Here is a 21251-nt window from a genome sequence, read left to right as displayed (position 1 = left end):
TAGGGCCCACCTGTGTGAACTCATTTTGAATGACCACATTTTAACTTAATTACCTCTTTAAAGACCCTAACACCAAATACAGTCACATTCAGAGCTACTAGGGCTTAGGATTCCAAAATATGGATTTGGGGGGACACAATTCATCCCATAACACACCCTTTGGTGAGGAGAGCTACAAAGTTGTGACCATCTTTTTTTTTTTGTGGCCATTTTTAATCTATGACAGGAGACTATAGTAAATGCTCAAACATGCAACTGCTAGTACTGTTATTTCTGCTATTTTATTACCTGACTGTTGTGAGGTTAGTGAGGAAAAACTCCAACTCTAGGTCCTTAAACCCTCCAGATTCACTCTCTCCAACAAACACGCATCTTTCCCAGGGCAGCTGCCCTAGTACATCACTGCAGGCGCTCAGCAGGCTGCAAGGACCTCACGTGCCTGTGCCACTGGCTCCCTGGCTTTGAGGAGACTGTGTGGGCAACCTCCCAGAACAGGACAAGCCAGGCTGGCTTCACTGGCCTTTATCACCCCACACCCCAGGCCCCAGACAAACCCCTCCATCTTCCATCTGGCCTGCCGCTTCCCCCAAGTGCCTGGGGTGTCTTTTTCAGGGCAGTCTAGTTCCCATAACACCTGACTTATACATACGGGGTGTTTAATAAGAGTTTGAAGAATAGAATTGAGTTCGGAATCTTCGTGGTCCCCTTAACCCCTAGCTCAACGATTCCCCCCAGTCCTCATATCTCAAAGTCACCAAGAGCCCAGTGGGGATTTGGAAGGTTTCTCCTATTGCAGCTTCTCTGGTTGTTATTCCTCCCCTCCCAGGCCCCTGCCCCTTCCCCCAAATCCATTCCACAGCTGCCTTTCCTCACCACGTGGCATCCTCAAAGACTCAGGGTTTTGACATTGAACCTGACTTTTATCTGCTATGGATTGGTGGAATGGTGATGCTGGGAGAGAGGAAACATTTCTGCTCCCCCCAGAACCCCCTTACACACACACACACACACACACACACACACACACACACACACACACACAGACTTCCGGAGCCAGATAAATGCAGGAAAGTAAGACACAGCTGCAGGTCCAGCCACCCCAAGAGAAATGAGAAAGTGTGGAAGAAAACAAGAAGAAAAGGTGCGGAGTTGGGAGAGGTCAAGTGCCATATTATTTGCAGTTCTGATGGGCACACAGCGCAGCTCAGGGATGCGGTGTTGGTAGCAGCCCAGCAGAAAAGGCTGACAAAGCCAACACCCATTGCCAGAGCCGCAGCTCTGCGGGGCGGCCTGATGAGTTCTGCCTCTGAACACCATTGTGAATGGACGGGATGGTGAATGTGCAGAAACCTTCACCCCCAAAATGCGATTAACTGACTGTAGCGCCCCTACTGACTACACTGCCCTCCCGCCCACAGTGACCCTCCACCCCCGTCCCCACCCCTGCCACTGCACACACAACTTGGTGGCATGCCAGGTGTGAGGTACCCTCCAGGGTGGGAGAAACCGGTTCATCCAGAAGGGGAATTCACCCAGGGATTTCAGGAAAGAGCCACAACGGGGATTTCTGATCCCCAGGACCCCCTTTTTTTTTTAAAGTTGCTGCTTACATGGATGGACCTAGAGATTATCATACTAAGTGACGTAAGTCAGAAAGAGAAAGACAAATATCATAGGAGATCACTTATATGTGGAATCTAAAAAAAATGATACAACTGAACTTATTTACAAAACAGAAACAGACCCACAGACTTCAAAAACAAACTTCTGGTTACTGGGGGGAAGGGTGGGGAGAGGGATAAATTAGGAGTTGGGGATTAACATATACACACTACTATATATAAAGTAGATACCCAACAAGGGCCTACTGTATAGCACAGGGAACTCTACTCAACACTCTGTAATAACCTATATGGAAAAAGAATCTGAAAAAGAACAGATATATGTATCTGTATAACTGAATCACTTTGCTGTACCCCTGAAACTAACACAACATTGTAAGTCAACTATACTCCAATATAAAATTAAAATTAAAAAAATAATAACGGTAAGAAACGACCCAAAAAAATTGCCTCTTGACCCACAGTGGATGCCTTTGACCTGTAGAAAGGAAGGTCAGCCAGTATCTGAGACTCCCTGGCCTCCGAGTTGCCCCAGGGCCCAGGCAAGAGGTCAGAGCCACACTAACTGCCCTGCTGTGGCCAAGAGCCCCTGCTGGGCTGAACAGTTCCTGCTAAGTCAGAACGCGTTCTCCCAACAATCTGGCTGCTCGTCAGGCCCAGGCGGCAGTGAGCAGCCCCTGGCTGAGTGTGACGCTGGGCTGCGGGCCTTTGAAACAAGCACGCTTCGCTTCACTCGACTCTGAGTTGTCTGCTTGGAAACAGAGAACATCTTGGCCCCGGCGGTGAGCGATCTAAGCCCTGGTGGCAGGGGAGTTGAGATTCTCGGGATGACCGGCTGAAGGCTGCTAAGAATATCCAGCCACAGGCCTGACCACAAGCCAGTGAAGGCCCCACGTGGCGGCTTCCGTGGTCCTTCAGGCGTGGGAGGAAGGAGCTGTCTGGGCAGCCGGTGCTCGTGGGGTCCCTCAGTTGGAAGTGTGTAGACGCAGAAGTAAAGAGTAAGGTCAGGTAACATTTTTAAAAATCCAAGAAGCCCATCCTGCCCCCAGGGAATGCATAATCCCAGGAGGAAGGACATCAGCCACAAGGGACTTAGTGCGCGTTACAGGTTAAAGTGAGGACAACCAAACAGAAGGGGCCGGCGGCAAGCCACCTCACACGCGTCTGTGAGGCTGCAAGTGCCAAAGAGAGAGCACCCACACCGGCTTCCTGCAGCCAGATCAGGTGGGTCTCGTGGCCTAGCAGCTGGTGGCCTGATGGGGAGCCCGGGATACATGGTCCGTCCTCTAGACCTCAGTTCCCACATCTGCAAAGCCAGGGGTTCGGGTCACTGTTTCATAAACGTTTTGAAAGGTCAGGTCTCAGACCTTCCAGACTTTGATGCATGCGCCCCCTGAAAAATGGACACGGGCACCAAGGCCACCATTTTTGCACCATTTCAAGGGGTTGCCCGGCCCCAAGCTGACCATCCAAGGATCTCAAGCAAAGGTTCTGAGGGTTTGGCTTAGGGGAGGAAGTATTCTTGGAGGTCTGGAGAGGACTGGGAAGAGTTCAGGGATAAAGTGGGATTGAAGGAGGGGCAGAAATTAAATATCTACTCCTTCATCCAACAAATGTGGTGAGTGGCAGCTGTGGGCGGGCACAGTGGGTGCAGCCACAGAGGAAACACAGGGGTCCTGGGTCTTGTGGGAACGCCTTTCTAGCTGGAGAGACAAGCCCCTTCGCCTCCAGCCACACAGGCCGTCGTTGTTCCCTTGCTCAAATAGTTCAGGGGCAGTCGTACTTCAGGACCTGCGCACTTACCCTTCAGCTGCCTGGAGCTCTTTTTCCCTTATCCCCAGACAGCTGGTCCCCTCTCAGCTCAGAAGCCATGCCCGGGATGAGGCCTCCCTGGCCATCCCCGCCCCTCGCAGCCACGCTGCCCTGTTTCATCTTCTTTGCAGCTCATATCATCATCCGAAGTTATCTTCTCTATTTGCTTTGTGTTTATGGTCCGTCTCCCTTAGCACAGGGACCCCGTCAATCTTGTTCTCCACGGTGCCCTGGCGCCCAGGACAGTGCTTGGCATAGAGTAAACACCTGTCAGAGATGTGATGAACCAAATGAACTAATTACAGACTTAAAGATAGATTGTTGCAAACTGGTGAGGCCTGTGGTGTAAGGCTAAGGACCAGGTGGTTTGAGAGGGTGAAGCTGGGGGACTAACCTGGCTCGGGGGAATGTGTCTTAGAGGCAATGCTGTTTAGATAGAGCTCCAAATGACTAGGAAAGTGGGGTGGAGGGAAGACGGATCCGGGCAGTCTCCTGGGATGGCCCGGATGTGGGAAGGGGCTGGAAACAGAAGCCGAGAGCAAAGGTCTGAAGGGTAGGGCCTGGTGAGCTGGCTGAGGGTTTTCATCTTCATCTCAGTAGTGAAAGCTGTAGGGGTACCATTGCTCTGGCTCCAGGGCGCTGTGCCCCCTATTACCTCTCTGATCCATCCTCCTGCTTTACACTCTGGCCACACTGGAATCCTGCTTGTTCCTTACACACCGCAGACACCCTCCCGCCACAGGTCCTTTGCACTGGCTATGCCTCTGCCTGCAACTCTCTTCCTCCAGAAATCCTCTCGGCTCCCTCACCTCCTTCGAGTCTTTGCTCACCTCTCACCTCCTCAAAGAGGATTCCCCTGACCACCCCTGAATCCTGAAACCTTCTCCCTACCCCCTGCCCTCCTGCTGGCCCTTACCTGCTCCCACTTTTCTTTCCTTGGTGTGTATCACTGTCTACTGTCCGAGGCAATTTTAAGACCCGTTACCTTTATTGTCTATCATCCATCTCTCTCCTGCTGGAATACAAGCACCTCAAGGACAGGCATCCGTTTTGCTCCCCAGGATGTGCCGAGTGTCTGGAAGGGCACCTGGTACCCAGTAGCAGTCAAGATTTGCAGGGATGGTCGTTGCTGTTGGCTGCTGTGCTGGAAATGGACGGCAGAGGGGCAGAAGCGGACCAAGGGGGCCAGTTAGGAGGTCACTGCCAGGTCTTAGGCAAGAGATTGTGCTAGGCAGGCGCTGGATGCAGAGGGAATGGATGACTCCTAGAGCTGCCAAGAGGACAGAAAACAGGATTTGGTGATGGGTCAGGTTGGAGGGGTGAGATGGTCAGAGAGCTCAGAGGTGACTCCCGGGTCCCTGGACTGCATTCTGGGCATAACTGGGTGTCATGACCAGGTGGTGTGTGGGAACCAGGGAGAAGAAACAGGGTTAGAGGAAAGAAGGGAGAAAGGGGTTCCCGGAGGGGAACAGTCATGGGCACCAGTGGGGGAAAGGCTCACCTGTCTAGGGGAGAGTGAAAAGTGCGGTTTGGCTGGAGTGGAAGGAAGTTCCTGCGGAGGAGAGGAAGATGGCAGGAAAGGCCGGATCAGGGGGCCTGGCCATCCGCTAACGCTGCCTACTTGCTGCCCTTGCTCTGGCATCCTGGGCTGTGGGCAGGGTGCTGTGAATCCTCACCCTGAACATGGCCCATCCACCTGGTGCATTGCTCTCAACGACTTGCTTCTATCATGGAGCAGAAAGTTTGCTTTTGTTCCCGTGATTTTAAACCGTGCTTCCTGGCTGTCTCTAGAAAAACCTCACTGCCCTGCCTCCCCACCCCGACTCCACCCAGAGTGTCCCCCACTCTCCTGCAGCCGGATCTCCTGCCCAAGAGCTCACATGCAATTATAAGCCTTCTCCTTCCCCAGTTTGTTTGCGTATTTTTTTATTTATTGTATTTTTTTTCTTTTTGGCCACGCCCCCGCGGCTTGCGGGATCATATTAGTTCCCCCACCAGGGATCGAAGCCGCGCCCTCGGTAGTGAAAGCATGGAGTCCTAAGCACTGGACCGCCAGGGAATTCCCTATCTATTGTATTTTTTATTTTGTTAACATTCTATTGAAGTGCAGCACACAGACAGAAAAGTATCTAAATCCTAAATGTACAGCTTGATGAATCTTTACAAGCTGGGCACACCCGTGTAGCCAGCATCCAGATCAAGATGCAGCGTGTTCCCAGGCCCCCCACCCCGAAGTCCCTGTTGTGCCCCCTCCCAAGGGGCATGCCCCTCTCCACTGTCCCCCTTCCTCCAAGGTCACCCCTAGGCTGACTTTTGACACCTTAGATTGGCTTTGCCCACTTTAAAACTTGAGGTAAATGGAATCCTATTGAGAGCGAGCTTTTGAGGTGGGCCTGCATTTTAAAATCAGTCTTCCTGGCGGCCTTGAGGCCAGTGGTGTTAGGTGCTGGAATTGATAAACAAAGGGAAAATGGGGTTAGGACGGAGTGAAGGCAGTTGAGACTGGATCTGGAGAGTCGGGCGGAGTTCTAAGAGGATCTTGAACTGTAGGAGGAGGAAGGCAAGTAGCTCACACCTGAGGGAGGGAGAGACCCCTGCCTCTGAGAAGGACATGCTCCATGCTACCCTGATCCCAGAAGTGTCTCTTTAGCTAAAGATCAGAAAGGGTTCTTGCCTTAGGGGAAGAGATCATTCAAGTTCCATTGTTCCAGTGTCCGGGAAGATTTCTCTCTCTCTGTGTGTGTGTGTGTGTGTGTGTGTGTGTGTGTGTGTGTGTGTGTGTGTGTGTGTGTGTGTGTGTGTGTGTGTGTGTGTGTGTTTGTGTTTATGAGAGAGAGAGAGAGAGAGAGAGAGAGAGAGAGAGGTATTCCTGGGAACCCATTTCTCTAATAGTAATTCCTAGGGGGCCTCATGCTAGATGGGCAGTACTGGCTTCCACCTGCGTGATGGTGATGATGGTGGCGGGGAGGCCTCAGAGATGGGCAGAGACATTTGAGGATTTTAGAATCCAAAGTCCAGAGAGGGTGAGTGACTTGCCCAAGGTCACACATCGAGGGAACCAGCATTAGAAATGGGATCTCTTGTGCCCTCCCCGGTCCTTTCATTACTGTGTACCACCCCCTTGCTTTACAAAGAACCTAGTGTTGCCACCAAAACAGCAGAATTACCTCATTTTTCCTTTTTTATAAATTTATTTATTTTTGGCTGCGTTGGGTGTTCGTTGCTGCACGCGGGCTTCCTCTAGTTGCAGCAAGTGGGGGCTACTCTTTGTTGCGGTGCGCGGGCTTCTCATTACAGTGGCTTCTCATTGCGGAGCACGGGCTCTAGGCATGCAGGCTTCAGTAGTTGTGGCATGCAGGCTCAGTAGTTGTGGCTCGCGGGCTCTAGAGCGCAGGCTTGGTAGTTGTGGCACGCGGGCTTACTTGCTCCGCGGCATGTGGGATCTTCCCGGACCAGGGCTCGAACCCGTGTCCCCTGCATTGGCAGGCGGATTCTTAACCACTGCCCCACCAGGGAAGTCCCAATTACCTCATTTTTGAAAGGCGTTATGAACTCAGTTCTGTATGTGGAACGGGGCACAGAGGTTGTGAGTGGGCATGACATTATAATTCACGTCCCACTCTATTTATCTTTGCTGGGTTTTGTGTATCTTTGGAAGCAGCCTTAAATCATTATTGGAACAAAGTAGGGAGAAAAATAATAATATATAATTACAAATGAGGACTAGACCGTATGAATCCTAGTAATTGCCTTCCCTGCAATCCTTAGTTTGGGTATTTTCAGAATAATTAAAAGATTAGGCTTTCATTGGTGGAGGTGGTGGGTTAGCGCTGAGCCCTAAACAGTGGCATCACCTACTCCAGGGATGGCCCCGTGCCACCTGCTGCCTGGGACGCTTTCTGAGTAACACCAAGGGCTGTGCTCCAATCTCTGAGTATTTACTCTCTGCTGAGGAGAAACTCTGGCAACGGCTGTGAAATAAACCCCAAAGCCAGGGAGAAGCTGAAGAAAGGAAATAGTCAGTGGCGCATTAATCATTGTCGGCAGAGCTAGAGCAGAGGACAGAGGCTGGTTTGAAGAAAGACAGAACCTGAATTATCTTGGAGATTGATCTTCCCTCCTGCACGCTCCCTGTGCCAGCAAATAGGTCAGGAAGGTCCCGGCGCAGCCACTGGCATTGAACTGGCGAGGGCATCCACCGACTGGCCAGCATGCTTTCTCAAAGAGACCAGGGCAGGGATGACCACACTCTGTCACGGGGATCATCCCAGAGCTTCTGCTTACCCTGAACAGGCTGCATCTTGGAAAGCGACAGAACACAAGAGGCATCTCAGAGAGACCTTCGGGACAAATTCACTGCTGTCATGTCCTCAGAGGGCATTGTTGGCATGCCAGCATGCAGTGAAGGCCATTTCCTGTAGATCCGAAGAAAGCACCCAATTATGATGCACCTGTGGAATTGGCAGAGTAATGACATTGACCACAGGTGCCTGGAGAGTTGGAAAGACTGCATGGATCAAAGTTTAGGCTCTAGGAATCAGGCAATGAGTGTCCAGGCAAGCAGGCAAGTTAATTATCCTCTAAGCCTCAGTCTACTGATCTGTGAAATGGGGATAATAATAGTACCTTTATTATGGGATAGTTTTCCCATATGTGAAATGAGATTAGTAATGCATATAAAGTGTTTAGAATTGTGCCTGGTGGATAGTGAGCCCTTAATAAATCCTAGCTATTGTTCTCCTAAGAGCTGAAAAGGGCTAGTGGCCCTCCTCCTCCCCAAATTCAAGAACTTCAGAGGGGCTGTGTAGTGGGTTCTCCCAATATCCTCTCTTCCCTGCTTTAGCTCTCCCCATGGTAAGAGCAGAGTAATCTTTATCAAAGCCCAAAGCTGGGAAAAACGTTGCCCAGAAGTCTGAAAGGGCAAGGTGGTTTATAATCTCACCAAACACTGAGCCATAATTTAGTACTGGTGGAGGTGCAGAAACTTTCCAAACAGAGCTAGACAATCTACTTGTTCTGGGGAGGAAGTCCTTCCCTTGAACTTGGCCCCTCATTTTTTCGAAGCTTACTTGAGAGGAAGGCAACTCTTCACATAGATGATAAATTCTTAGGTTCCCATGGTGAACACAGCAGATCAGCCAAGACCTGCTGATCCCAGAAAGAAACAAACTCCTTTTATGATATTTACTCCAGTTGGCAAGTTGGCAAGACGACCCCAGAGGGACAGGATTGGAGAAGCTATGTAGGATCTGATCCCAGAAATAGTTTAAGGTTTGGGGGAACAGTGCATATGCATGGGAGACAAACAATTACTCTACTGGAAAGAGCCCAGGTTTGGAGTCAGGTAGAATCCCCATCGCCAAACTCAGTTAGATTAGCTATATATATGGGGAGGGCAATTGTGAGCTTCAGTTTCCTTAGCTGTAAAATGTGAATCATAATACTTAACCCATAGGCTTATTTTTGGGGCTTTGGTGAGGTAACTTGGGAATCTACCTAATAAAGTAACTGAAAAGAGCGAAGGCCCTCAATAAACAGTAGCTATTTTTATCATGGAGGAATTATTCATCCTTAAAAAAGACTTGCTTTGCTATCAAATGCATCATAATGACATAGTTACTGTTCAAAGTCAAACGGCGGCATGGGACTGAGAGAAGAACTCCGACTGCCCAAGGTCACCTGTGACCAGAACCCACTCTTCTGGTTTCTGAGGGTCTGGAGAGGAAGGGTGGTCTCAATCTTTTGCCACCAAGTAAGGACCAAGTGGTTGGCAACAGGCAAAATACTCTAAGGAGCTTTGGGTTCTGTCTTGTTCTTGGCTAGGACGTCCCTCTCTCACCTCCTGGGGCTGATATTCTGTGGCACTTAGCAAGGATAGGAACGTCCAAGGCCCGCCCTCAGCATGCACACCCAGGAACCCTGGATCCTCTGACAAAAACCTGTATGCTTGCATCCCATGCTCCCATGAGCCTCTCCAGGCGATAATGGCTCCTCTGGCCTCATGCTTTACTTTCCTAATTTCTTAGGTCTCGATCCTCACCAGAACTACAGAGCTACTCCCTGCAAGCCCAGACACCCAGCTTTTCCTGAAGCACATGCCCGTAATTATCTTACTCTCTCTTTTTTAAAACAAAATTTTATTTTTTGTGTATTTTTTTTGGCCCATTTGCACCAAAAAAAGTGATTCATGTGGGATCTTAGTTCCCCGACCAGGGATCAAACCCGTGCCCCCTACATTAGAAGGGCGGAGTCTTAATCACTGGACTGCCAGGGAAGTCCCTTGTTTTGCTCTCTTGAACTTGGTTTCTTTTCTGGCCATGATATAGAATATTGATTAGAGTTAGCAAAAACGTATGAAGCATTCAGTGACTCATTTACTGTTTATCAAGTATTTTGGGGGGAATTCCCTGGCGGTCCAGTGTTTAGGACTCCGCACTTCTACTGCAGGGGGCACGGGTTCGATCCCTGGTCGGGGAACTAAGATTTCACATGCCGCGTGGCGAGGCCAAAAGTAAAAAATAAATGAAGTGTTTTTTTAAGCATCTATATGTGCCAGGCATTGTGCCACAAATGTGCCGCAAACAACATTATGAGAACAGTGCGTTTCTACATGTTCGTTCCTGGATATTGATGCAAACTTAGTACACAGTGATGGCGCACCCTGTCCTTACAGAGCGTACAGTCTCTTTGGGGAGATGACAGCCCAGGGAGGAATGCTCAGAGCCTATTAACAACAGGCCCATGTGTGCTGGCCCTCAGAGGGTGAGGCAGGCAGTGGCAAGGCATGAGGTGGCAGGGATTGGAAGCCTTGTTAAGGAGTTTGGGTTTTGTTCCAAGTACAGTGGGAACTAGTGGGGTAGTGACATGTGACATGCTTTTTTTTTTCTCAAAAGACCTTTGTAGCTGCCATGTGGAGGATGGGTTGGGGGAGGGTGAGAGTGGCAGCACAGAGAACAGTGGGACTAGTAATCCTGTATGCTAATCCAGGCAAGAAGATGGTGCCCTGGCCAAGGTGGATTTGGGAGAATCCGAAGAAGTAGGTTGACTGGATAGAACATTTGGAAGTAGAATCGGTTAGCCTTGCCATCAGACTGGAGGAAGGCGAGGTGGGAGATAAAGGAGATAGGTCTAGAATGACCCCTTCCCTCCCACCCCCAAGATTCTGCTTTAAGCACTTAAGTGGTTGAGACATTTTCTGCCATAGGGAAGGGAATTGGGACAAAGGGCAGGTCCCAAGGGAAGAGCAGGTCTCTTTTTTAAGGGACAGTTTGTCCTGCTTGCCACTCTTTCCCCAGGACCTGTTGCAGGGCCTGGCATTTAGTAAATACCCCCAAATATTTGTAGATTAATTGATTTTTTTAAAATTCAGTTTTAGGTAGGCTATGAAGCAGAGTGACAAAGAAAGTGGACTCTACGACTGACTGAGTTTGAATCTTAGCTCCACCATTTTCCGAGTGACTTTGGGAATGTTCTGTGACCTCTCTGCCTTAGTTTCCTCATCCGTAAAATGTGGATAATAATTCTACCTGCCTCAGAGGGTAGTTGTAAGGATTAATCGTTAATTTCTAGAAAGTCCTTAGAAGAGTGTTGCCAGCACTCTGCAAATGTTCACTATTGTTATCATGAAGCTGGTCATAGATGGCCAAATTGAGATGTCAGGTCTGCAGTTTGATATGGGGGTCTGGAACTGGAAAAACAAATTGAAGGGTTATCAGGTCATCAGCAAGTAGGTGGTATTTAAAGCCATGAGCCTGGATGAGGTTGGGGCAGGGGGGAGAGAAGGAAGGACCCAGGCCCAAGGCAACTAGTAGAGCATAGAGAAGAGTCCAGAAAGAGACTGAAAGAGACTCAGAGGTAGGATGCAAACCATGTGTGTGTGGTATCTGGGAAGCCAAGAACAGTTCAAGTGGGGAGTGGTCAGGGGTGTTGAGTGCTTCCAAGGCCAAGGAAAGCTTGACACCCCCCCCCCGCATCCCCACCCTCCAGCAACAAGGAAGTGGCAGGTGATCTTGAGCCCTTTCTGCAGAATAGCTAGGGAGGGTGGAGGTTGAAGAGTGTGGGTTGAAGAGTGTGATAAATGATGCATCTACACAGTGAAATTCCACAGACCTTGGCACAGACAGAGCCCATCTCCAAGTGCTGATATAGAAAATGATCTGTAAGATGTAGCAATAAGTTTTATAGGTGAGGTACGGAACAGCTTGTGCAGTGTGTTCCCATTTCTGAAAATAAAGAAAGTGGTGGTGAGGGTGGTGAAGATGTTTAATCTTCCCCAGCAGTGTTGAAGATGTTTAATGTACCGACAAATATGTGTCTGTATCCCCTCTACGTTGTGTTTTACACAAACTGTAAGGTACTCAAACTGTAACGTACTATACACACCCATTCTGCACATTATGGTTTTCCCCTAACAATAGACCTTAGGAGTCATTCCCTATCAATACTGCAGAGCAAATTTTTATTTTTTAAAATAGGTACAGAATGTTCCCTTGTATGCATGAACCATCAATGTCATTGCTGGACATTTAGGTTGTTTCTAATCTTATGCTGTTACAAACAAAGCTGTAATTTATACCAATATTTTAGAATAACTTCAAAACGAGCTGAGTTTTAGAGGGCACACAAGGTAAGGAAATGGAAATACTAATGGACGCAGACACCTCTTTTGAGAACTACAGCTGTGCAGGGGAACGGATAAATAGGGAGCCGGGGAAGGAGATGTGGGGCTAAAGAAGGGCATTCTAAAGATGGAAGATGCTTCAAGGGAATGAATACAACAGAGTAATTCAATAAAGAGTGCATGAGGGTGGGGGAGGGAGGCAGTCAGGAAGAGCCTCTGCCAGTGATATTTTAGCAGGTGTAGGAGGATGACTTAAAATGGTATGAGGCCCTGTGCTGAGTGCTGTGGGAACAGCAGGTTGGATGAATGGACACAGGCCTTCAGGAAGGTTCCACTCCAGCAGGGAAGCTACGATGTTTCACAAATCAGTTGTGGTATTGTTAGAAAGTGGTTGATTCTGTTACTGAGGTATAAACGTCTATAAACATCCCACTGGGTGCCTGCTGGTGGAATTTGCTCACACTTCCGGTGATTCCCTGGGTTTTTGATAAACCATTAGCTGGAGGAGAGGAGAATGATATTTTGCCTGGAATTTGTGGATTTTCCTATAGGGATTAAATGACATGCACGCCCTGGAAGGCTGAAAGAAAAGAAAAGGAAAGAAAGAAAGAAAGGAAGAAAGGAAGGAAGGAAGGAAAGAAGGAAGAAAGGAAATAAATAAATAAAAATCCCAAGAATTTATATTCCTGATGGCTTTGCTGATGGTCGTGTAAATTGTATATTTAATCAAAGGCACTCGAATGTCTCTTTTTTTTTTTTAACTATTGAAGAGCCATTTAAATGTCAACATAAGTGATTCCCTCCCAAATAGTGCTGTTTATACATTACTTCCCCTAATAGACCATAATGATTCATAAGGAGGCATTTCGCGCCTCTAAATTGTAGGCCTATTGAAATATAAATTAAGATGATAAATAATTTGACCTTACCTGAGAGTACTAAGTATTTACATGTGTCAAATACGAAATTACCCTGAATATCAGGGTCCCTAAAAAGGCAGCCTTCCTCTCCTGGCTGAATTCAATAAATGAAATGGGTTTAAATATCTCCCTTAGAGTGTGGAGAAAAGAGAGGGGCAGACACAAAAGAACGGGCCGGGGACCCGGCCGTCCCCGCCCTCCAGACTTCGCCTTGGCCTGGGGGCCCGGGACCCCTCCCCGGGAGTGCAAAGCGGGTGCCGGCCGCCCCCGCGTGCCCCGCGCGCCCTCTTCGCCCCCTCCTCCCGCGACGCCGCTGGAGTTTCTAAACATGGAGTTTCATACAGGAACTTTGCCAGGCCGAGCTCGCCGCTCTCCCGGGTCCCCGCAGCGGGATTCACCGAGTCGGCGGCGCCGCGCGGCCTCCCCGCCCCCACGCCTCCGGGGAGCCGCTGACCTGGCGGCCTCCAGCTCCGCAAAGCCGCTCCGCCAGGTTCATAACCCGAGAAGGCGCGGAATCTCCCGGGCCCTGCGCCCCCGCCCGACCCTGCCAGGGCCCCGGAGGGTGGCAGCTGGGCGCCCTCGGCGGGACCCGAGCCCAACCTGCCCGCCGGGCCTGTTTGTTGGCGGCCGCCTGAGCTTGGGGCCCGGGGCTCGGCGAGCTCTCCGCTCCCCGGACCGGGGCCGAGCCGCGGGGGTCGCCGAGGCGGCGGAGGGGCGCAGGCCACGGAGGACCCGGGCTGGGTGCGTTGACCGCTCGCGCCGGGTTTTTGTTTTGTTTTGAAGCCGGGCGTGGGGGAGGGGAAGCACCTTGTCAATGAGAAATTTCCTGTTCGCAAGACTCTTCTTGCAGAGTTTCTGTCCTGCCCTTGAACTGACAAGTGGATCTCCGCAGCGCGAGCCCCCGAGAGTTCATCCAGCCGCGCCGGGCGCGCGCAGGGGTGGGGGCGGGGGCACCCGCGCCGCGGCGCCGAGCCCCCGGGAGCCCGGTGGAGCGGGGCCGACGCCTGCCCTCCCGGTTCCCGGGCGCACCCGTGAGCGCCCAGCCGAGCGGTGACTAATCTGCGGCTCTGGGCCTCTTGGCGCGCAGCCCGGGCTCGCCTCCCGCCCCCTCGTTCCATCCCCCTCCCCGCCGGCCTCCCGGCCCCGCCGCGCCGAGCTCCGCGGAGAGAATCGCGCGGGCCGCCGCCGCCGCCGTCGCGTTCCCGGGAGTGTGGGAAGCGGGTCGAGGCAGGCGGCTCCCGAGCCGTCTCTCCAGTCGCTCTTCTTCGACCCAGGCCCAAGTGTGCGTGTGTGTTTCCTTCCCCGTAAGCACTTTGATCAGCGTTTCCTCAGCGCCGCGGAGGAGCCAGGGCGAACCGGAGCTTTTAACCCCCTGCGTGCCGCCCCACGGTGGGCTCCGTGGGGAGGGTGCCGCTGGGAGACTAGTCGACACGGGGGCCATCGGTTTGGTTTGGCAAGCCAGTGTCTGGAGGAGCCCGACCGGATCCGAGGAGCTTGCCCAAGCGCGGCAGGCTCTCCTGGGGAGAGCAGGCCGCGAGGCCCGGGGCGGCTCGTTAATGTTCCAGCCTGCCCGGGGGCCGCACAGTAACCCGACCTGACTGGCGAGGCGAGGTGCGGGCTTGAAAGGCCCGGCAGGCGGAGGCTTCTGGAGGGGATCTGGAGGCCCCGGGGGGACCCCCTTTCACGCACCCTGTCCGCTGGCGCGTGGACGGTTCCCAACCCGGGGTGGGGGCCTCGCTCTCGCCCCGCGGACTCGGCTCTGGCTGCCGCTCCCTCCCCTGGCCAGGCCTCGCCGGGGAGTTAATGATTGATTTACTGGCTCCGCGCGGCCGGCGCCCTCCCAGCTATTTGTCCAAGCTGAGGAGTTGCTGGCGAGCAGCGCAAAGGCCGGGAGCGCGGGGGTCGCCCGGGAAGGGAAGCCGCGCTGCTGACGGGAACGAGCGACCACTTGATTAGCCCCCACTGAGCGGCTCTAGCCGTGTCCGGGGCGAACCTGCTGGAGGCCCGGGCCGGGCGAAGGGAACATTGGGAAGCGCCACACGTAAACGGGTTGGCAGCTGGTGATTAGGCCGCCCGGTTTTATGAGTCATAATGGGTCGCCCGCCTGGCCCTCAGCCTGCTCGCTGTGGACTCGGCGCGCCGGGGTCCAGGCGGTGGACCGTTCCGGGCCGTGCAGAGGGGGATGCTCTGGGGGGGGCTGGGCCGCCGAAGGCGTTGCGCAGGATTTCCTCTCATTTCTCGCGGAAGGCAACACAAACACCCTAAATCAAACCGCTCCGACAACCGAGGGCTCCACACAGACACATCAATAAGAATTTCGCCTCCCGCGTTCGAACGCACTGAAACACTTGTCCTATTTTTATGCAAATGACACCACACAAATAGATCTCGCAGGCCCGGGAGTGGGGCGAGAGGAGGAGGGGCGCCGCCGCCCCAGCCTGGGGGCTGTGAAGGGGGGAGGGAGTCCCAAGCCCGCACCCCGGGACCCGCGCCGGCTCGGGCACAGCGGGTCTGGTACTGGCCAGGCGGCCCGCCCCGCGCGCAGTGGCTCCCTGCCAGCGCCGCCAAGTCGGCCGCGTCCCCAGGCTGCCTGCAGAGGCGGATTAGGGAAGGAGCGAAGCGAGCCTGTGACTAATCGCGGGGCCTCGGACCGGAGCACCAAGGCCATGTGCGACTGACAGGATCGACACTAGCAGAGGACACGGCGACGCCTCGCTTAATTGCAGGCTTAAAAAATTGCCGCCTGAGCAGCTCCGGTGCGGAGCCACGGCATGCGCTCTGGGCTGGGGAGCGCGCCAGGGTGACCTGCGCTCTCGCCCGGGGGAGGGACGTTTGGCGTCTCCTGGATCGAGGGACCCGGCCCTCCTGTCCGTTCCCCACTCTGCAATGTCCCCCCACCCCGCTTGCGGACCGGGCTGTAGCTGAGCCGACCAGCAGAGTAAGATCCAGCTCCCAGGCCTAGGTTTCTGACCCTTTCCGCCGTGGGGCCCACGTTCCCCCTTCTCGCCATAGATCCTATAAAAGAGGCTATACAGTTGGAGGTGAGAGATTCCAACAAACCCTTAATATAAAAACCACACACGCGAACCACTTTCTTCTCTTCCCTCCCCTTCCTTCTCCATCGGCTGATACAAAGCCCCGAATGACCAAAGGGAGGGAGAGAGGCAAGTCAAGGCTTCAAGGAGCGAGGTCACCGAGTGCCAAAAACTCGGGGCTCACGGATACGCACCCTAGGCTCTTCACCCCTGGTCACAGTCCCTCTAGCCCAGACCTCCTTCCTGGAGCGCTGAGGCCTCTCAGGGGGAGAAGGGGGGAAGCGTTGGTAGGCCGACTGGCCTGTGTGTGAGAGGGGAGGGGGGGGAGGCGGGGTGGCGGGGAACCCAGCGAGAGAAGTTTCCACCACGCTCTGGTCGGCTGCTGCCAAAATCCCCGGGCCCCTCCCCGCCCGCACCGCCTTCCGTTGCCACCACAAGTTTGGTTTAACGAGAGCTCGGGACAAAAGCAAACGTTTTCTATAGACCCCGAAAACAAAAGGGAAAGAGACGCGCGGGGCGGCCGAGAAGCGGCTGCTAGCGTAATGGTGCCGAGCGGACAGCAGAGCATTAGAACTGCAAAAGCCTCGCGGGCGGGAGGAAGTGCGAGGCGGGAGGCGGGAGCGAGGGGAGGGCGGGCGGGGGAGGGGCGCTGCGCCATGTTTCCGTGTCACCCGCCGAGTCGCCGGCGCTGGGCTCGGCCGCCGGCTCCCGCCTGCCTCCGTAACAGCAGAAAGCGTGCGATTAGCAGCCAGACAGGCGGGGACTCCGGGCCCGCGGGGCCGCCGCACACGCCGCCCGCGGCCCGGCCCCGCGCCCCCCCGCCCGCCGGGTAATCATCCTCCTCGCTGCAGCGCTGTGTGCACTCTCATTAGAGCAGGGAGGCTTTTCTCTGCGCACTCGCTCGGCTCCCGCTGGCAAAACAACGCCTTTCCCGGCCGGGCCCTGGGCCAGGAGCTCCGGGGAGGGCGGGACGGGGGAGGGGGGGTGAGGCAGGGCAAGCGGCGCAGGTCATCTCGGCTGCCCGATCTCCTCTGGACACACAGGAGATGGGGAGGGTCCATCGGCCCTGCCCACGCCGAGTGGCAAAGTCCGAACCCCGTACCAGTGCCGCCATGGCCTACTCTCGTCCCCCGCCGGAGGCTAGAATGGGGGCCGAGGGGAGATGAGTGTGTCTGGTTTGGAGAGCGGGGGCGGACACCGGGAAGACTCCCAAAACAGGTTTTGCCCCATCTGTCTTGCGAACGACCTCCTGAGGCCAGAAGCTGGATCCCAGGGGTGGCGGCCCTTCGACCCTCAGGGAGACCCGAGTCCCCGAGCTTCGGGCTTGATCGCACAGAAAGGGTGGGAGTTGGGGGCGGCCAGGGCGCGGCTGCGCCTGGCCCTGAGCTTCGGAGCCCCATTTTCTCCTCCGCGATCTCTGCACACAACAGTAGACAGCCTCTCCCGGCACCACGCGCCCAGCTGCAGGGCCCGGGAGCAGGTGTTCCTGCCCGGCCGGAGTGGCGGCTCCGCGCCCCTCCTGTCCCAGCTGCCGGGGGAGCCGCGCTGATGGCGGTAATAGAGGAAGGTCTCGCTGGACCTCGAGAAGGGTCCTCCGGGTTTAAATGGGGATGCCCCAGGTCGAGGGCGGCCGCCTGGGACTAGGAGGGATCGAAGGTGACGCGCGACCAGCCCTCGTCTGGAACAGCCCTAGGGGCCAGCGGAGGCCGCTCGGGGCGGCGCAAGGGCTTCCGGTCCCGGTGACTGCGGCGGCGGCGGCGGGGCGGCTGGGAAGTTCCCGGGGCGGCCGCGAGGAGCACCCTCCCCTGGCTGCCGCCGCCGCGCAGCTTTCGGAACGGCGCCCTAGAAGCCTCTCGGCGTCTGGCAGCGCCGCTCTCGGCCGGCGCGGGGCTGGGGGCTGCGGGGTGGTCCGGACCCAGCCCCCCGCAGGGCGGGGGAAGGGGGGCCGGAGACCCCGCGGGAGCTGTGGCGCGCCTCCCTGCCCCCGCTCCTCGCCGCCGCCGCCGCCGCCGCTGATATGGCGGGCACGTGAAGCGCAGCTCGGCGCCTCGGCGCCAGCCAGGGAGCGGCCTGCCCCGCCGGCTCAGCTTACCCGCGGGCCCAGGAACGCGGAACCGAGCCCGGCCGGGCCCCGCAGAGCCCGCGCCCCCGCCCCGCTCCCAGCTCGCCGCGGCCCCGCACCCCCTCCCCGCCCGCGCCTGGCCTTGGGGCCGCGCCAGACTGCTCGCCCGAGGGGAACTCAGGCTGACTAATGGGACGCGTGTGGGCCTTACGTGAGGCCCGGCTGTCAGCGGATGCCCGTTTGCTTGGCGCCTACGCCGGGGCCAGGCTTTTCGCGGAAGGGCGAGAGGAGGGGTTTCCCCGCTCGGCGGTTTCGGCTCCCCGGGGACTATCCGGCCGCGGCTAGCCCCGGGCTTTAGGTCGTGCCCGGAGAGGGCAGACTCGGTGTGCGCTCAGCGCCGAGTTGCGAGCCCGGGATGGGGGGTGAAGAAGTGGGAGCTCGGGAGCTGTAAGCCGGAGGTGGGCGCAGAGGCTCATCAACTCAGCCTGGGGCGCCTGCCTTGATGTTTGCGATCTGGGGCCAGCGGCTGGGCTGGGGGGAATTTACAGGCCGCCCTGCGGGCCTGGAGTTCAATACCGAAACCTCCCTCAACAAATACAAAGCCTTCCGGAAACCCCTTGGTGAGATTTTTGTGCGAGAAAAGAATTTTATAAGACTCCCCGAGAGTCCGGTTCCGCTGAGAGTTCTCGGGTTCCGGGGCGCATGACGCCTTTTCCTTCCTTTACAGGGGCCTGTAAAGATCAGCAGAGTTTCTTATTATTTCGCATTAACAACCGCTTCGTGTTGACATAGTTATATGATCCTCCCAAATATAACTACCTGTTTAGTTTTAACACACGAGCGCGATGGTGAAACACAAACAGCGATCAGGAACTCAGGAGAAGGAAAACCCGGCTGCGAGCCTGGGGTTGGATGCAGGATAAATCCTCATCACGCATCCCTGGTTTTATTCAGCCTAATTACACTAGTAATCCTGCCCCCCACGAGAAAGCCTGAAACCCTGTAGTCGAGGTGCGACTTTTCCTGGGGAGCCCCGCGGATGGGGAGGGGGTTGCTGGTGTAGAGAAGGTGAGTTTTAAATGTCAGTTCCAAATGAAAATGCTTTCCTTCAGCCTTTTTCTTTTTTTGATGCAGTTTTCGAAAGGAGCATTTTTGTGAGATAAGAAGTGACCGATCAAAATCGCTGAGGGGAGGTTGTAAGCAGCCGCTTTGCCTCAGCTTAGCGTTATCTTATCTTTCACACTTGCATGGCGGAAAAAAAAATTGGCTTATCTTTATCCCCACCCCCTTCTCGCCTTAATTGCTAAAAAACACTGGTGTGTTAAACGGGGAGGAAGGAGGTCTCTGGATTGTCAGTGGAAAGGGAAGATTCAAAAATGTGGGCGCCTGGGGGGAAGCCGGGGTAGTAGGGTTTATTCTTTCCCCCAGGCCTTTCTTTTTAGTACAACGTAGAAGGTCCAGTCCGGGGTGGAAGGCTCGATGGCCAGATTTAAAAAAAAAAATCTGGGGATGGCCTTGGGTCGTGTGGCTTCCCTAGGCCTCACTTTCTCCTTGGTGCATTTACCAACCTCTTCTCCCCTTCATCCCTCAGAAGCTAGCGGTGGGTCTCGGGTTGAGGCCTCTCACTCTGCCTTCATTCCTACCCCCCCATACACGTCCCCCTTTTGGGGAGCGGGATGCAAGGCTGGGGCGCACGGCCTGCTGGAAATCATTAAAATATATGCGAGTGTCTGCAAACACACACTTTTAAATCATGGCGTTTCCCCTCCACGCTGGTATATTTAAACTCCAGAGCGAGCTGGATCTCCTCCCTCTCAGTCGTTTGTCTGTGTCACCGACAGGCCGCTAATGGCCGGGCTTCCAGGCGCTGTGCATTATGCATTAGCCTCCTCCCTCCGCCGCACACAGAAGGTTCTGTCAGGCCTCGCAAAACAAACCACCCTGCGCACCCCCCCACCCCGCCCCGCGCTCGCGGCCGGGGGCTGCGCGACTGCCAACGTGCTGGAGACGCCGGGATGGGGGGGAGCATCGCGGGCGAAGGCCGAGCAGATTGGACCCGGAGGGGGGAGGGGGGAGGGGGAGGGGGGAAGTGCAGCGGATTAGGCCGTTTGGAATCCCCAGCCCTGCGCTAGCCCCAAGCTTTGCTCCCTGGCTGACCTTCCCGGGGCAACCGCCCCGCGCCACTCACCTCTGTGCCCGACTTTGTGGTGGCCTCAGAGGTACTTAGGGACAGGCCAGCGCCGCGTTTTCATCTGCTGGGCGGTACTCCCTTCCTGCCCCGAGCGAGGGGCTGGCGGAGCCTTCCAGATCCCTCCAGTCCCCGGGATAGTGCCCGCGAAGGGGCTAAGGGTGGTGCATGTCGGCAGGGGTCCCGCGGCCACCGAGGAGGGAAGCTGCAAATAAAACGGCTCTGGCGGAAGGCCGCCCTGCTGGGTCTGCGAGCGAAGAGTTGGTGTTCTCCGCCCCCTCTCCCCGCGGTTCCCACTCTCTGACCCCGACTGGGTAAAATATGAGCTGGAGGCACCTCGCTAAATAAGCAGCCGGGGCGGGACGTGGCGTCTGAGTTTACCTACAGGAGCATCCAGCCCAGCTCGGTGGCTTCGAGGGCTCTTAAGCAGGGGCCAGGTGGGGCGCAAGACGGGGCCTCCCCAAGCCGCCAGTATTTATGCTCATTCGGCTGACATCCGTCTACCCAGCAAGCCCCTCAGTGTCAGCGGTAGTTCACCCACCGGTGCCTGGTCAGAGCCTGAAATCTAACCCAGACCAGAAATTCTGAGAGGCAGTTGCTACTACCATGTTGGGCCTGCCTTCTGGACCCTCCTCCCACAAACGCCCAGTAACCGTTCAAAGACTAGACAGAAAGAGCAACTGTCTTCAACCTGGAGACCCCTAAGTCTAGCAGACTCCTACCAGGGAAGGCAGCTACCTTTAGATGTTTCCAGATAGGTGAAATCCCTGGGACAAGGATGCCTTGTGCTTGGGAGATGGGCCAGTGGGTCTTCTAAGTGCCACTTGGTAAGCCCAGAGCTCTTTTGCAAAGTGACCAGGGAAGACTGTTATTGTAGGTTTGTGTGTTTTTAAAAATAGTTAACATTGACAGGCTAGCTCACACTATATAGAGTAAAAATGCATTCTCTGTAATCACACAAATCCCACCTATTCCGATAACCAGTGGCATAG

At 54.9% G+C, this 21251-nt stretch overlaps 1 protein-coding gene and 1 long non-coding RNA gene across 3 annotated transcripts in view; one reads left to right on the top strand and one right to left on the bottom strand.

Moving 5' to 3' along the window:
• Positions 1–21251, top strand: part of BCOR (BCL6 corepressor) — a 116213-nt gene that overhangs the window by 45750 nt on the left and 49212 nt on the right. The window lies entirely within an intron of this gene.
• Positions 4712–13993, bottom strand: LOC309620892. Its single transcript, XR_014239717.1, has 3 exons — positions 13782–13993; positions 6060–8582; positions 4712–6028 (listed from the first exon to the last, which is right to left on the bottom strand). It is a non-coding gene; the product is annotated as an uncharacterized lncRNA (long non-coding RNA).

This window comes from Balaenoptera borealis (assembly GCF_965194805.1).
Source record: "Balaenoptera borealis genome assembly, chromosome: X".
In the NCBI taxonomy this organism is placed as follows: Eukaryota; Metazoa; Chordata; class Mammalia; order Artiodactyla; family Balaenopteridae; genus Balaenoptera; species Balaenoptera borealis.
This window is presented reverse-complemented; position numbering and strand designations above follow the sequence as displayed.